Source organism: Nylanderia fulva, unplaced genomic scaffold (genome assembly GCF_048542155.1).
Source record: "Nylanderia fulva isolate GAGA-0341 unplaced genomic scaffold, ASM4854215v1 Scaffold3, whole genome shotgun sequence".
Classification (NCBI taxonomy): domain Eukaryota; kingdom Metazoa; phylum Arthropoda; class Insecta; order Hymenoptera; family Formicidae; genus Nylanderia; species Nylanderia fulva.
In genome coordinates, this window is record NW_028190368.1 from 5322905 (window position 1) to 5340066 (window position 17162).

The 17162-nt window shown below is 31.6% G+C and overlaps 1 protein-coding gene across 2 annotated transcripts in view; it reads right to left on the minus strand.

The window, feature by feature from the left end:
- The window catches only part of LOC114933472 (uncharacterized), a 49323-nt gene that overhangs the window by 17597 nt on the left and 14564 nt on the right, over window positions 1-17162 (minus strand). The gene's annotated exons all lie outside the window — the stretch shown is intronic.

Consider the following 17162-nt stretch of genomic DNA (forward strand, 5'->3'; position numbering starts at 1 on the left):
TTCGAAATTTCTATCGTTATGATAGATACCTAATATGAAAGCATTAGTTATTTTTTATGGAAAAAAGTCGTAATTAGGTATCAGCGAGCCACTGCCAATCGATATTAAATTAGTTTTATCCGGTATATCTTGTTCAAAGTAAACGTTCAAGTATTATGTACGTAACGATATCAACAAAAACACGAAATTGCGCATTTTTTGCAGAAATTGTGCCAACATGAAAAATTAGTTTTTTCCCTCTCACGCAACCCGCGTAATGAACTTATATACAGAACTCCCGTTGATAAGAATTTAAATGAGAACGAAAAGCAAACTTACGGTTTCGTGCCTTTTTAGTACAAGGCTGTTGTGTACTACGCTTATAAGACCACACTTTACGAGACTATACGAGATATGGCGAGTACGCGCGTTTGTCCAATTAATTTATCGCAACGGAAATTACGGTTTTCACCGGAAGTCTTGCTGGTCAAGCGGCCGCGAGATTTCTCAACCCGCGCCGAAATTTGTTTAACGCAGATCTTTTCGTTCGCGCAATAAGTGCAACGTTTCGTCCAACAATGAAATTTGAGACTTATAAATAAAAAATATGGTTGTATAGTATACGCAATACAAATTACATATGTCATATAGAAATCGTAAATATTTTTTTGTTTTTTTTTTTTCGAACGCTTATTTATTTGACCGTTAGAGTTCGCATTAAAAAGATTGATTGCGACTGTAAATTCAGTTTTCTGTTAGAGAACTATTTCGCGCACTGCTGGAGCATGGCGGTCGGTTGCCTCAACATTGCGAAAGAACATTGCGAGAGAAACATTTCCGGACTCGTATGAAACATTTTTTGCCTCGTCTGAAAGATGCATTTTTTTCTAGTTCTAAAATTGTCAGTCATTATTCGTTAAATATCTCACATTATCGCGTTTCGCGCTACGCTACTATGTTGTTTACGAATATTTGTCATAATTGAAACATGTGTGTCCGGTGCGGATAATTGCTTTTGTATAACCGGTATATAGTTATGCAGCGGCAGGTGGATTTCTGTTGTTACGTTTAAACGTGACTTACCACGCTTCTTGCTAAATAACTATGGAAGATAAAAATTGTGCCGCAGCACGTTTTCGTAACCCCATCGCACACAAACCTTTTCTTTGTTAGAAAGATTTACAAACACAAAAATATTTCAATGTAACAAATATTTTTTTAGAAAATGTATTGAAATATATTGAATGTCGAAGCATTTCAACTTTAATATTTGTGAAATTACTTCTGCAATTTGTTGTACATACATTTATTTAATGTATCAACCTATATCGCTTCTGTGATATATACATATATTACGTAGTTATATAATGAATTGCGTTGAAGTAAACAAATAATATATCTTCACTCGTTCTAATAGCAACCGCAGCTCACTCATATTATGTATTAGAATAATCATTCGTATTCCGTCACTAATCTTGAAGTTTAGCGAACTTGATGTATATGTGTATCGAGTAAAACAATAATTATTCCTTTTACCAAACAAAAATTTTCAATTAAGAAATACACATCTTTAATTCAATTTTCGAAACAAGCAAATTTTCCTCGATACACATGGACAGACTTATATGAATAATATTTATATTGCGTTTGAAATGTATGAAGTAAAAACACGTGTGATTATCATACAACGATCATTATTTGAATTTTTATGTTCAAAACATGACAATCTTGGCACATAAAAAAGCGACAGGTGTAACTATCGCAACAGAATAAAAACAAGTACATTTGCACTAATGTACGTTTCATTTACACATATATATTTAATGCGGTTGCGTAAGTTATGTAATTAGGCAAATCGTACAAAACAAATTGTTCTATGATTAAAAAAGAAAAACAAAAAATAAAAAAAATAAAAAGTTATCGTGTCTATTTTTCATATTATATACGTATTTTATTATTTTTATTTATTATTATTTATTTATATTGATTATATTATATTTTGTTATATTATATTACAACTTTTAGATAAAATTAATATTTACTTTAAAATTTGGAAGTCTAAAACTTGAGGAAAAAAACGTACATTTCGTCATTGCATTTTTTACGATGAAAGAATCTCAAGATTCGCGTAATTTCGTAAAAAGAATCCGCAAAGCAAATATATTCTCGTTTAGAGCACATCTTAAGATTACCGAGAATATATTTAAAAATAGTCGGCAAATTTGCATTTGTGTAAGCGGGAACATGGATGATGCTTTACAAGAAGAATCAGTAATTTAATAGAAATAAATTACTATAGATTTATTAGTTCTAGAATCTATCATTATTGTAATCTATCGTATCATTAATGTTATCTATCGTAATTGTGTATAATTGAAAACACGCCCTCGGGAAAGGCAAACGTGCATAAAACGGTACGTTTAAAATTCACATATTTTTTCATTGTCATCATCGCTTTGCGGATTAAATCACATTACGTCAAGAATGACATTAGTCGCACGAATTGTCAACAGTCCATATATATTTCGTTGTAATTGCAACACGTTATATTGTGCGACACGTAGTTTGATAATCTTTGCTGTTCAAAGAAAAAGAAAAAAAATACTAACTAAGACTAAGACACTCGATTGTTCGATCTCGCTTCTTCGCACGATCTTCGGTCGCAAACAGAGTTTAATTCACGCAGGTATTTAACCCCGATGTCGACGTGTACGTGCATCAATTACGATCTTGCAAATAACTCGAGGCACAACTCGCCATTTGGTTAAAATAAATTTTACAGTGATGCTTTGGAATCATAATGCTCAAGTTATAATTAAAATATAAATTTTTTTATTATAATTGTGAAATTCCAAATTCCAATTAATTATAAACTAAAATTAAATTAATATTATTTAGACAGAAATCAAAATGTTCTAAGATTGTACTAAAAACCAAAGAGACATAATAAGTTACTTTATGTATACATACATATGTATGTTTGGCCTTTAAACTAGATGTAAAATAATTTAAAGTAATTTAGTATATAAAAACAAAAACTATTAAATATTTTAATTTAAATTTAAAGTAAACTAAAAATAAACATATATAAAGTAAACATAATTATTTTAAGACATAATTTCATTTTGCTTTCTCGTGTTATCCTATATTAAATCATATAATCAGATAAAACATCCTGGAGCTATTATACGAAATTTAAAAATATATCTTACTAGGAAATAAAGATAATTTGCACTGTTACGTAATCCCGATGCTTCGAATGATTTCATTACTCTGCTAATTATCGCAACTCACAAATGATCCCTCTTTATATTCAGCATTCTTTATAGGAATGCTACACAGTCGCTGTTGTAATGACGCAAGAAACATTGAAACGACAACTATGCACGTACAACCGTTTATTTGCTAATTAGTCTTTGCTATTATATATATAGAAATGCAGGACAGAAAAGCAGACCAACGGAATATTCCGCTGACACGTGAGCGAACGAACAAGAAAAATCGTTCGAATTTAACCTTTTGTCTGATTATAATACCATCAGAAATAATTATTTACTTATCGAACAGCTATTTATAAAAGGTCATCGTAAAATTTCTTTTTATTGTTATGTGTGTGTGTGTGTGTGTGAGCTCAATTTAAAATTCTTACAAAAATACGAATAAAATCATAGGATAATTTGGATAATAAATATATGCATATTTATTCTACGTTTTTATAAAGCAAGTGACATATTTTTTCCATTATAATAGCACAGATAACGTGAAAAAAGTAAATAAGAATCGACACACATTATGTATTCATATTTTCCAATTCATAATTCATAAATTTATTTAAAATTTTTTTATGTAAAAATCTTTTTATAGGCAAATGTAAAATACGTGTAACACGAGCATTGAGAATATCATATTGATTGTACATATTCGTGACCGAGTCACAGATTTGTCGAATCTTTGATCGCGAAATTGCTAAATCGCAGAAAAATAAATGTGTTTAGCAATGATATGATCACTCATTTACAATATCACAGAATTATATAAAAAACAAGTATATTTGATCGTACCTGAAGCTTTCGTTGATCTGTATATATAATGCTGACGATAGACGAATCTTTTTAGATAAATTAGAATTTATCACTCACAATCAGATTGCAATATATTTCGCGATATGCACTGAAAAAAAGTTTGTTAAATTAACAAATATTTAGTTCAATACGTTCAAATAAATGATTTATTGAACGTATTGAACTAAATATTTAACAAACTTTTAATTTAACAAACTTTTTTTTCAGTGTGCAGTTCTTTCAATTATTCTATTATGGAATTCTACGTAAAATGTTAATCGCGAAGGTCGTAATGTGTTACATAATTATTAACATTAGTAATCTCGGTAATTCTCCTAAAAAAATCTGTAAAATTAATCAAGATTGAGGAAAAAAAGAATAATCGCATCTAGATAATCACTAAAAAGAAACGTGACTATTAAGTACTTTAGAGTAAGTGTCATGTTGAGTGTTTTATTAGCATGCAAGAAAAATGATGTAAATGTCAATATTTTTTCTTTCACCTTCATTATTGATAAATCTTCTTCGTTAGATTGCAAATGTTTTATGAATATAATAACTCATCAAGTATCGATTCACAGCGGTGTCAAATTTGATAATAAATTTCCGCACAACTATAATTTTATGTAAATTAAATTATTTTCATATATCTAATATTTCAGTATGATATATGTATATATCACATATATTGTCATTCTTTAGAAAAAGTTTTAAAGCGAATTTGTGGATTCAGGTGACCTAGAACGTGCAAAGAATCTACGAATATACTTGACATCGTGAGAAATATGTCAGAAAAACAATGTTAATATAAAACGTTAATTTGTGTAAAAGAATTATTGTATTGTTATGGACCAATGTTAAAAATTAAACCTAAATTAAGCGAAGCAAAGTAAAGGAGGTATATTATATCTTTATTTATATATAAATTTAATTTGTTTAAGAGATCACTTTTTACGTTGATATATGTTATCTATAAAGATCGAATGCAAAATGAATAATGATATAAAGATAATAATTAATTTTATCGATCTTCATATATTTTATACATATAATATTATATGTAATAATGGATTGCAGAAGAATTAAAGTCTAGTAAGCTAAGATTAAAATTGATAAAACTAATCGCATCAGACTAGAATTGACAAAACATTCGAACACGCGTCAAATTCCATATCTGATTAATCTTATCTCAATGACTTCACATATTATTATTCGATAATTCCATCTATAACACTTCTGTACATATATATATATATATATATATTATAACTGTCATTCATTGCACTTATCCTTCCAAAGCATCATCGTTATCTACAAATACTTTCTGTCCAATTAAAAGCAATTTATATGTCTATGCGTAGGCATTATCAATGATGACAAGACGAGTAATCTGTGCATCGAGAATTTGAAGTATACTAAAATAAAGTTATAAATTTTTATTCACATAAAAAACAAAGCAGTCAAAAAATATGTTTTATTAAGATTTCCAAGTTCTATTTCTTTTAATTTTTTCGCACTAAAATTCTATTTTTGATTTTTATATAAAATTTTTTACATTTGTCTGTATATAAATTGTAATATTCTTAATGTCTTTTCGTCCATACTTTTCATTTAATAATTGCAATCTAAAAAAAATAAATAATAATATATGTATATATAATCAAATCAGATGAAAAATATTCAAAAAACGCCAGTAGATAAAATCACAAGGTTAAAAATTTAGTAATCGTAAGCGACCAAACTGGGCAAAAGTATTAGTTTATTCAAAACTTCTTCATTACGTTTCGACCTTTGTTTTAGGTCTTTATCAAATGAGAGTCGTTATGTATTAAAAATCCACTAATTTTGATGTCATTATAATAAAATTAAATATAATTAAATGTATATGATAGTCACTACTTAAAAAGTTTTATGTATGTATTAACACATGTATTTTCTTTGACGTCTAACTACCGACTGACTATCAGATACATTTAATTATAATTAATTTTATTATAACATCAAAATTAGTGGATTTTTAACACATAACGACTCTCATTTGATAAAGATCTAGAACAAAGGTCAAACATAATGAAGAAGTAGAACTTGGAAATCTTAATAAAACATATTTTTTGACTGTTTTGTTTTTTTTAATAAACTAATACTTTTGCCCAGTTTGGTCGCTTACGATTACTAAATTTTAACCTTGTGTATATAAAATCTTCTAGAAAAATAAATAATAATAAATTGTCACAGTTTATTTTATTATGCTTTAGTATACTTATGTGATTCTATAATACTAAAAATTATGTTACCCTCAGTTTTTTCATGTCATTGACATATGTACGCATGCTCGATGAAATCTCACGATCGTTGTCGAGCGCTGTCAATGCAACGAGGGCTCTCCCTCTCGCGAAAGTAGCTCGGTTGGCTCACGAACGAATGAACGAAAGAGACGGAATTGCGATACGGATTGAACGAGAGAAACAGAAGAGCAAAGAGAAAAGGAGATGGGGAAAGAAAAGACATTTTCGCCGCGTGTAATTGTTGCGGTGGGTCAAATCGGCGAGACAACGACTTGCGGGAAAAAAAACCGCGCACAGAAGAGAGAAAAGAAATGGAGCATGATCCTTAACAACGCCATCGTATATCGTCCCACAATTGTATGCTAAGGCGGTACATTCGCGACGGATATATATCGCACCCAAGATTTCGCGGGAACTGATTTCTAAACGACTGCTGTTTGCCGTAAGATCGCAAGTGTTGCGAAGTATGGCTTATGATTGCGAAATTAACGTCAGTCGATGATTCGCGGGCAGACGGACCCGTAGCTTTTCCGACCGAAGAGAATCGTGTGAGAGGTGTTCTATTAAACGCTCATGTTCCCTCTAATAAGTTGAACTACCGAATTATTTTTTTATATGCATTCTAAAAAAATTATTTAAAGATGTGTGATGTGTATTACGTATAATAGTTTTGAATTATAAATGAAAAGAGAGATAAGTAATAAAAATATATCAACTATTAATATGTTAATTTTAATTTAATTTTAAATGTTGATATTTTTATTGTTTGTCTTTTTTATTTGTATGTATATTCAAAATTAGTTGTATGTAATATACATATCTTTAAATAATTTTTTAGAGGACCAAAAACCTTATATATAAATAAAAAAATAATTCTTAAAAAATCATATAAATGTTCTATAGAGTTAAAATTTTAAAGCTTAACAATATCTAATATTTTATAATAGATTTAATGTGTATGTATGTGGACTTCTTCTAGATTTCTTTCTTCTAGTTTTTGTTTTATAATTTTTATATATTGAATAATAAGAATAATATGAATAAAAGAGTCTTTCAAAGATCAAAGATTTAAATACAATGTTAGAAGATTATAATGTTTCCTGCAATATTATAAGATTTCGAATTACTATATGCTTTAATTTTAAGGCACTTTCGACATTTTTTTTATTATATTGATACGCAGAATGTCGAGTTCAAATTTTAATTAATAGTGATTAATAAAACTTGTACGCAAAAATCGTAAGCAAAGTATAGAAATCTCTCTCTTGATACATATCATGAGTGATACAAAAAAAGCAGAGCAAACGGTGCACCGACGATGTATAGTGGATGTGATAAAAAGGCGAGTAGGGATACTCTTGTAACGGGCATCCTCGGACCCGTTGGAAGGCCGTTGACTCCGCAAAACTTTCGCCGGCGCTTTCATGTAAAGCAGACACAAAGGTATAATCTAGACATGGCAGAAAAATGCTCGACATCGTCACTAAAATTGATAACTTTCCGATAAGAATACTCAAATTTGAAAAAACGTCGTATCTTTCGTATTATTCTTATTATCGATAAGAATTAATTAAATTACCTACAATAAAATTTTTACGATCAATTTTTAATGCACGAGATTCAAAATCGTACACTACTTACTCTTATAATAAGATATTAATATATTTAAAATATATTATTGCAATTATCTGGAATGGCATAATAGTACTTTAATTGTATAATACGGTACTAGTGTATTCCAATATTTTTTAGAATATTATACAGAGGATTTTTTCTTAGAATTTACTCTTAAAATCGTGGTAATCGTGAGACAACATATGATACTGAAAGAATTTTATAAGAGTTTCTCTGATTAATATTTATCACAATAAAAATTAATGTACCACAATAAGATATAAAATATGTTCGATTAATTTTATTATATGTATACATAGGTATTAATATTTCTTATTGGTTAATCAGAGAAACTCTTATAAAATTCTTCCAATAACATGTCCCATGATTTTCAGGGTAAGTTTGAAGAGAAAATTCTCTCCGTATACACATAACGTACACATAATGCAATGTAGATCACATGCAGGGTGTCCAGCAGACTCAATGAAAAAAATTCCTTGACTTTCTCAGATTTTCCAAGACGAGAAATTAATTTTTTCCTGACTTTTTAGTATTATTTGTTCCAAATATATAATTTGCATATATCTATATGATAAATCAATTAAATGTTAAATCATGAAATCTTTGAGATAGTTTTGTCAACAATGAAAAGGTTCGAAAGTTAAAAAAAAACAAAAATTTAAATCAATTATACAATCTGCATTATGTACGCGATAATCGAAACAAACATGTCACTATAAACTATTTAAATAATCACCTTTTTTATTTATATTATATCAAATTTTTTAGTTTTGTCCCTATATAAAGCTCATATTTATTTAATAAAAAATTTCAAAGTATTCAGACAAATGTAGAATAATGTGAAAAAATCCAGATAAATAATAAAATTTCCTAACTTTTTTCACACTGACAATTCCAGATTTATAAAATTTCCTGACAATGCCTGATTTTCCAGATTTCCCTGACCGCTAGACACCCTGAATAATATTGTCCCACGATTTTCAGGGCAAGTTTTAAGAGAAAATTGTGTACACATAAAGTATAATAGTATATGTAGATCACATATGACTTGTGGGATATTGTATCAGTTCCGGCATTGGATCTACGCGAAGAACTAATGAAAGAACAGACGAAGAGAAAAGAAGAGAAGATTGCAATCACGTTTATGAGTCCGATAGAGCTCTCGCAACTCGTTCAGCATCGCGAAGGTATAACGCCAACCCCTCGGAGCTACTAAAAGCTAAAAGCCATCGTCTTCGTTCCGCTGCTTGCTCCTCGCGCTACAGAGCAGCGGTATATAGATATCCCGTAGCCACGTTGTAAAACCGCCGCGCGCGATGTGGTAAATATAAAATTCGCAAAGACATTTTTCCCTTCTCCGATCGGCGGTGGCGTCTCTTCCCGGACAAGGAAGAGCGAAGGAAATGCGGCTTCTTCGCGGTCTCCCGCATGCCGGGAGACTTTCTCACGCGAAAAGGCATATACATTTTGTATAGTATCCCGCGAATATCATCCGTCTCTCTTTCTCTCCTTAGACGACTGACGGTGGGTCCTATAATTGCGATCTCTTACGACCGCCGCCTACGAGCGACCGCAGTCATTTAAATTTGTGTCATTATATTCCGCGTGCGCGAGAGACGAGGTGCGAGAGAAAGAAGCCTCCGTTCGGTGGGGAACGGTGAAATCCGGATAGATTCTCGAGGAAAAACTTCTTCATTCCTATCCAGAAATGAAGAAGTGCATAGCAACAATGGCCGACGTGTCTCACGGATATCGCTCCATTAATTTGACATGCGAAACATTCACTTTCAAAACGTAACGACTAATTATCATTGTTAGCGCAAAAAGAGTCTCATTAAAGTTATTCTAATCATTATATATTTTTTTTTAATTACTTCTGTATGCATTCTACTTATTTGAAATTTTTTCTTTGCAGCGATTGTTATCATCTTAAATCTTTTTTACATAATCAATGTAATGTCGCTAATAATAAATAATATATATAGTACTTGAACTTTAAATCTTTATGTTTCTCGCAATTTTCTTTCGACTAAGTATGTAATTATACTGAAAAATTTTAAATTCCGAATAATGTGGAACACATACTATCAGTTGAACGTGTTTCATTTAACGGTGAAATTTGCTATAGCAGTAAAGCAGATACTGTAGAAATGTTTCATAACGAAAATCATAAAATGATAGCAAGGAAGAAAAAGCTGCATACTATTTATGAAATTACAATATCAACAGAAGGTCTCCATAGGAAGCATTCTTGATGTGGTTAACATGAATGAATTTGCATTTACAATGGGGTCGCACACATTAAGAATGATGTGCTATATGCTTCTAGTATATCAGCATAAATACCTTATAATTATCGTTCTTGCAGTGCATTACGTAAATACGCAAACTAATTGGCATACCGCTCAATTCAAATAAAAGTCGGTATTTTTTCGTATTTTTGTTTATCTGTGTAAATAGCAAAAATGAGGAAACATCGACTGTGAAATATACAAAGACCACTTTTTTATATTTAATATACATCAAGAGACTTTCAGAATTAATTGAACGAATTATTGATGTGACGTTTATGAACGTTCTGCCGTAATTGAGATAAATTCAATAATTTTTTTTCGGTCGAAAATTCCGAATAAAAAGTATTGAAACTATATAATTTCGGTACCATTTTTAGAAAAATGTTGTGTGTGTTAGCAGACAAAATTATTTATTTCACGGAAAAAAAGAATTAGCTATCGTAGCTAAATTTTAGCTGTTCATATATTACACATGACATTTAGTTATCGTGCCTAAATTTGAGCTATGACAGCTAATATTTTTAGCTATAACATTCTCCGTTAAACTATGGCTAAAATATTAGTTACCATAGCTAAAATTTAGGCATAATAACTAAATTTCAAGTTGTAATATATGGACAGCTAAAATTTAGCTATGGTAGCTAATTCTTTTTTTCCGTGTTTGACTAAAGTAATAAAATATAATTATATGAGTCTAACACACGTTCTAGGAATAATCCTTTATAAATATCGCACTGACTTATTGAAAAATATGTGTTTCTTGTTTGTGTTGTTTTATCAGTGAAACTTGTTCATATTTTACAAGTCAAATTTTTCTCGTTTTCATATATTTTTTCCCTTCGACCGTTTATACAAAAACTATTAATATCTCGACGTTTTTGTTTGAAAAAAATATTACTTCAAATTAATCAAAGATTCTGCAGATGGTATAAAATACGGAGAACTCGAGAATGCATATATATATATTCTGCATATACTTAATATTATTAATTTGCGCAATAACGTGAAAAACGATCTGTCTACAGAAGTCTATACAGGATCTACGAATATACATAACGTTATCGCTTTCAACGACCTGGATTCATAGCGGATCACGTAAACGATCAATGTGCCGATATACGAGGAACTGTAGACGTTGTAGACCACGAAAAAAAAATTTACAACCACTTTCTACAACGTCCCAGTTATATAGTCGCGATTGCATTTCGACGCGTTTATGTACCGAACAGGGTTCGCATCATCGTCTCGCCGACCACATCATCATCATCATCATCGTCATCGTCGTCGTCGAACCGGACGATCGATCGATCGATCGATCGATCGATCGATCGACCGACCGCGTATGAAGACTTCGAGAAACGAAAAATCCACTCGAGAAGCATTAACATTCAACATCAACTTCATAAGTCTACAAAAATATATTCCGTCGATCATCTATTCGCAACGGCCGATCGTAAAATTTCAAGCCTGAATACGACACGTGTGCAAATGAGAACGCTAAAAAGCCAAGGTCGCTTTTTTAAATACAAATATATATTTGACCGCTCTCGGATAAAGCAATGAAGAAATCGCCTTACGCATAATCTCGAAGCTCATTAAAAACTCCGCCTTTTCTGATCGCTCTATTTTTTCCCTTTCTTTTTTTCAAACTCTGGCATTCCACGCGAAATTACATGCTCGCGTATAGAACGACGACGATCGTCGATGATTATAAGTGTTCCCTTAGCGTAGCTAGTAGGATAAACGCGGTCAAGATTGTGAGAAAAACGGAAACGTCCTCCTCGTCACGAAACTCCATCGCCGGCTCGCGCGCAGTGTACCTTCGCTTTAACTTAAGCTTCCTATCCTTGAACCTCCGAGAAGAGATAAAGCAGGTACAATACACAGATATATATATATATATTGGATACACAGATATATATATATATATATATAAAGAGAAAAAGAGCGAGAGAGAGAAATGGGTGTGGCTGGTGTATCGGCGACCGGTCGCGGCGGAACGAAAGAGATGGCGAATGTCAAGTGTGTCACGCGAGTGAAACGTTTGCTTGCGTTTTGCGGTGCGGTTTATTGCGGCGCGCGCGATTGTGTGCCAATCCGACTTTGTGTGTGCGCGAGTGGCTTCGGAAGCGATTATGGCTGCAGGACCTGCTGGTGTAACCTGTCGCGATGTTGGTCGGCGTATGCAACGCGACGCGTTTTATTGGTGCTAATACGTCGTCTACTGAAAGGACTGCTTGCGAGAGTCGTTAAGCGACAGATCGACCAAACTTGCATACCGGTAATCGAGCGAACTGTGACGTTCTCTAAAGGAAGGTCATGAAAGATAATCGTACAAAGATATTATTCCCAGAATAAAGAACGGGTTATTATATTATGATGCTACATGTGTATATGAAAGAAAATGTTTATTTAAATTAGTCGAGTGATTTTATATTTTAATTATATTATTTTATTATTTATATTTTAATATTTATACGTATATGCATATATATGTAATACAATAAATTTTGAAATGTAATGTCACTTGACTAATTTAAATAAATCTTTTTTATATACGTGTGTTGTTAATTAATAAGATTATATATTCTGCATCGTGAGATGATCATTAAATATAAAAAAATATATAATATGTATAATTTAATAATTAAATATGTATAATTTATATGTTTGACATATAAACATTATAAGCAGTCTGAACGTCGCAAAAAACAGCTGAAACAAGAAATCAGACGTTCGAATTCCACAAGAGTTAAAAACACGTTGAAGAGCTAACAGCAATTTAATCGAGTCTAATAAGAAAATAAATATTTGTAAAAAAATATTCGTTCAAAAGATTCGTAAACAGAATCTTAATCGCAAAAAAATAAAAAACACGACGACAAACATTAAAAGGGACCGTAGATGTTAACCTCGTGACTAAACTCTCTTAATACTTTTCCGGTCGTCACTTGCAGCTATACAGGAAAGCCTAGTCACATTTCCTTGCTGCTCATCGTTTTCGCACCTGACAGGAAGGCGACAGCAAAAAAAACCGTCCATTAGCATCCAGCTCTCTCGCATAAAAATCTCATCCTGTATATTGTATATAGCATTCTTTTAAATAAACAATCTACCATAACTCAAAAATCCACAATCGAGGATCTAAACCGTTCCAACTCAGGGTCTAAAATATATCAGATCTAACAAAATGTCAATTTAACAAAAGAACAAACTCAGATTTAACAAAATGTGACATATATCTCATAAATAGAGGAAGATATATGCGCGCAACAGAGGCAACTTGGTGAACTTCTTTTCTACAAAGGGAAAATTCTATTTCTAAGAATAAGACCGCGAAATTACAAGATCCTTGATTTATGCGATAGATTGTCTCTATCTAAATAAAATAGTATGTATAACTAGGTAATCATATATTCCATAAGATAACCGCACGGGCAGAGGATTCATTACATTCAACATTGACATAGGTCGGAATCTTGGTCGGAATAAACCGAAGGGCATAATGTCATGCAAACCGTGAGCAGATCGCGCGATCGGAAAAATCCATAATTCGAGATGTTTTGTTCGAGCGCCGTCGAATTACTTATACATAATATAAAATATTTCCTTGCATGCAACTACGTAAATTCTATCTTTAAACAGAAATTTTAACAGAACGCTGTATCGAAATATTCAGTCATGTATCCTTTATTGGAGCCAGCTTTGACAATAAAAAAGGTAAAAAAAAAAAAAAAAAAAAAACAACAACAACAAAAAAAAAAAAAAAAAAAACCAATTTCTCGTTTATTATATTTTTAAATGTGTATTTTCACGAATAGCATTCTATAATAAATAGTGATGTTGTCACAAATATCAATATGTGCCTCCAACTATCTTTCGTTGAAAAGTCAAAGAATGATTAATTTATATACACACATTCCATATGTGTGTTTGTGTATTAATGTTATTATCTCTCCTTTAAATTACCGGTTATCGCAATGAATTATATGACTAGAGATTTAATTAATCGCTAATGAGCCTTTTCCATTTTTTATGACGATACGATTTATGTAAAATATAATTTTAAATATAGGAAATATCGATGTAAATCGAGATGACGGTGCATTAACGACTCAATGATTTCATTTAGTCTAACTATTGCAGATAATATAATTCGTGTTTCTGAGGAATATAGGTATTATAATTCTATATATGTGTCTCAATCACCAAGTTTATATTAAAGTCTTGATTAAAAGAAATCATTTATCTCCGATACTTGATTGAATCTTAAACTTTGCAATTTAATACATTGTTTCTTACGCAAAAATTTTTTGCAAACGTAAATTTTTTATTTTTTAAATCTTTTTCTTTAAATAAAATCTTGTATACATGTGTCGTTTTTTTGTTTACGCTTCAGAATATATAAACGTTTTTTTTCTACATTTACATTTATAATATTTAATGAATAATTTCTCAATTATTCAAATAATAAAAAAATAACATGCGCACCTGTATATATATTTCAATACACATTTGACATATGACGAAACGAACATCTGAGTAAGAAATTAAACGAGCGGATTAAAGATTCACTCGTTATCTAGATAACGAAGAATTACGCGTGACAGATCAACGTGCGGGATCAAAGATGAAGTCTCGACGGAGATCGTATCGGGAATGAAACTGTCACGAATTGACAAGAAAGCTTAACGAGACTTTCACATTAATCCCGATAAAAAGGCAAAGTGTTTTCTTCGATATTGAATCGCCGGAATTTCTGCATGCTTCGCACGATGAAAAGAGAAAAATAGCGGAAACTCGTATACATATATGTATACACACACGAATGTCTATACATTGCGCAGAGTTGCGCGCAGCACAATGTCGGTCTACCATAAACTTGACTTTACGAGCGTTGAGCACCCGATACTCAACGAGTTGCATGCATGTAGCTTAATTTTTCGCGGTTATTTTTGCATTTTGTTTCGTCTCGCCAGTCTAACGGTTTGCGCGATCTCCAAGTCGTCACGGCCGATGCAAAATTAAGGTAGATAAAAAAATCGATTTTTTATTACTGGAGGTCCCTTCATCTTTAAATTATTACCATTCATTCGAATAACATGTATAATATAAAGAGAGACATATAGAGAAAAGCATTATTAGACTTGCTAGATTGTTTGACTTCTTTGCGCTCTATGTATAGAATTATTTTCAAAATATTTATGTATTGATTTAAGATTTAATATTACATATGCTGCTGATATTAACGACTCTTTCTATAATTTTTATTCGAAATAAAAATATGCTGTCTTTTTGTTTTCTGATATGTGTAATATGTAATATTTTATTCAAAAAAATATATTTTTATTATCGTTCTTTACGATCTCTCATATGCAATTTTTCAGATTTATGTCAATCGTGCTTTCTTCGCTTTAAAACTTTACGAATGTTATGTATCTACAAAGAACTCTATTGCGTTGTTTATATGCACGAAATAGATGACGTCTGCTAAAATTCTGCGGATCTCAGTTTACGCGATTTTGCCCTTTCACCTTCTCGCGAAAGCCGACAAGCCGAGAATTTTCGCGTGGCGTCGCGATTTTCTGCGGAATGCAAATTTCGTGTTGCATCGTGCGCATAATGCCACGCGTGCGATCCACCAATTGTCCGCTTTCGCGATTAATTACCGTATTCGCGCAAAACTGTGACGTAATCCGTGTATCATCTGGATAGAACTTCCGGAATGCGGGAGATTATTCTGCGAGCATACTTCCGTATGCGTTCCGCGTAACGGAGCGTTGCAAGCCGTTTGTCCACGATTCGCCGACGTAATTGAAAAAGTTCTAGTAACAAGAACGTAGTTTTAATCCTAAAGGGAGCATTAAAATTATTACTCTGTCGAAGAAATTTCGAAACTTCTACGTAAGTTCCCCAAAGACTTTCGTCCCGTTCTTGTAAAAGTTCTTTTAAATTTCAAATTTATCATTTGTTACAGTTTCTATTTTTATTTTACTTGTTCTAGTTTTATAATTACAACAGTAAAAATTAAAAGCTTGTGAAGATACACAGAGATCATTTTCTCTTAGAATTTACCCTGGAAATCATATTGGAAGAATTTTATAAGAGTTTCTCTGATTAATAGTTACCATAATAAAAATATTATTATCTACTACAATAAAATATAAAAGATGATAGATTAATTTTATATGAAAAAGAATGAAACTTTGTAATGTCAATTCAATATATATTGTTAGCGTAAAATGCAAACTGCTATATAATTTCTTTCGAAAATTTTTTCTAAAACAAAAAGTTGATTTTAAATTGATCAAAGAATTTATCTCATTAAAAATAAAAATCGATGACAGAGCATCGTACAGTTTAAGAGTTGCTTACATGTAATAGTGTATCGATACAATCTCCGCGAGAAATTGTCCTACAGAATTTTCTATGAGAATCAACCTTGACATTCGATTGCCGTGTCTACCTTACTACGACAGGTGGTCGTAGAGATATAACAGGTATAAAAGTAACGTCGCTTGTATGTCCACAGGCTATAACGGCATCTAACCGCTCGATTCAACGAATAATCAGTAGGCTGACAATGAAAATTAGATACATCGACGATTGGGGTCTAATTAAATAAAGGCGAAATTCATATTAAGTACATACGTAATGATTTAACGCATTATAGCGATCGAGATGCACCGCGTCTTATTAAGCTACCACTAAGATTTGCCAGCAGAACTCGGCACATTCCTTTGTGGTTTTACCAGTTAACTCTCCTGATGGTAATTTCAAAGAGTGTTCCAAGAGAGACTCGCGCTTTGCCAAAGTGGCAGTTGTTAATCGCGCGATTCTCTCGCGGTCCCTAATTTTCTCGTTAACGTAGAATACACAGCTGTATCGTGCTGTCATATTATTTTCTC